Source organism: Carcharhinus amblyrhynchos, unplaced genomic scaffold, assembly GCF_965287045.1.
Source record: "Carcharhinus amblyrhynchos unplaced genomic scaffold, sCarAmb.v2.hapA scaffold_88, whole genome shotgun sequence".
NCBI classification, from domain to species: Eukaryota; Metazoa; Chordata; class Chondrichthyes; order Carcharhiniformes; family Carcharhinidae; genus Carcharhinus; species Carcharhinus amblyrhynchos.
Window position 1 is genome coordinate 800,001 of NW_027649828.1, and position 1,877 is coordinate 801,877.

Genomic DNA, 1,877 nt, shown 5'->3' on the forward strand with positions numbered 1-1,877 from the left:
ATCGCCGTAACCCTAACCCCCCCCCAACTAAACTATCCCACCCGCACGCGCGCACACACACACACACACGCACACACACACACACTGTGGGGCTCGATAGGAATGTGGGGTTGTGAGTTTGCCGCCTGGTAGGGAAGGGGAGGGGAGGGCTGTGGGGTTGGAGAGATGACGGTAACGAGAGGCGGGGTCGGGGCTGGGGTGGGGGACACAGAGTGGACAAGCGGTTGGGCAGAGAGTTGTCCATTTGCGATTGGTGCTGACTCCAACTTCCAGCGAAATTTTCAATAAAAATCCTCGTTGCAAAATATTCCGTCTCTCTCTCTTTCTCTCTGGCGATGACTGGGTGGGGAGTCGGCGGGGGGTAGGATTAGTAAGTTTGACACAGAGAGAGATGGGCCGAGTGGCCAGCAGTGAGGTTAAACACTGAAACCTTCTCCCTTGAGCCGCTGACATTGACACGGCAATGAAGTGCGGGTTACACAGGAAATAGCTTCCCACTGTTGCCTCTATCGAGACCCTTCATAATCTTATACACCTCCATTAGATCCCCCCTCAGTCACCGTCTTTCAAGGGAAAACAGCCCCAATTTGCTCAATCTTTCCTCATACCCCAGATCTTCCATACCAGACAACATCCTGGTAAACCTCCTCTGCACTCTCTCCAGAGTCTCCACGTCCTTCCGGTAGTAAGGCGACCAGAACTGGACGCAATACTCCAAATGCGGCCTAACCAACGATCTGTACAACTGCGACATTAGACTCCAGCTCTTATATTCTATACCCCTTCCTATAAAGGCTAACATACCATAGGCTTTCTTCACCACACTCTCCACCTGTACTGCCACCTTCAAAGACTTGTGCACTTGCACCCCCAGGTCTCGCTGCATTTCTATACTCTTTATAGGCTTACCCTTTATCATGTAACTCCCCCCGACATTATTCTGGCCAAAATGCATCACCTCACGTTTATCCGGATTAAACTCCGTTTGCCATATATCTGCCCAATATCCCAGCCTATCGATATCCCGTTGTATTCCCAGACACTGCTCCTCACTGCCCCCCAATCCAGACATCTTAGTGTCATCAGCAAATTTGTTGATCGCACCACTTACTGCCTCTTCCAAGTCAGTTATAGACACTATAAGGACCAACCCCCCCTCCCCACCCCCGGACACTCTCCCATCTACCGTCTTCCCTCGGGGAAAGAGGTACAAAAGTCTGAGGTCACGTCCCGACCGACTCAAGAACGGCTCCTTCCCAGCGTTCGATGTCCTACGTTCAAGGGTCACTCTGGGTCACCCGACGGCACGGAGCCATTCAAGATGGCGGCTCACCGCCAAGGTCAAGGGGAGGTGTGGGGGGGTGGGCGGGGAGATGGCTCAATTCTCTCGCTCGCCTGGAGACGGTTCTGGGCTCTGCGGAATCAGCTCAGGACGTTAGACCCAACTAAGAGTGACCTTGTGTGTGTGTGTGTGTGTGTGTGTGTGTGTGTGTGTGTCTGTTTTTAAGATGCGGGTTGATGGGTTTTTGATAAGAGAGGGGATTAAGGGTTATGGGGAGAGGGCGGGAAAGTGGAACTGAGCCACGGCAGATCAGCCATGATCTTATTGAATGGCGGGGCAGGCTCGAAGGGCTAGATGGCCTACTCCTGCTCCTATTTCTTATGTTCTTATGTGTGTGTGTGTGTGTCTGTGTGAGTGTGTGTGTGTGTGTCTGTGTGTGTGTGTGAGTGTGTGAGTGTGTGTGTGTGTATGTGTGTGTGTCTGTGTGTGAGTGTGTGTGTGAGTGTGTGTCTGTGTGTGAGTGTGTGTGTGTGTGTGTGTGTGTGTGTGTGCCTGTGTGTGTGTGTGTGTCTGTGTCTGTGTGTCTGTGTGTGTG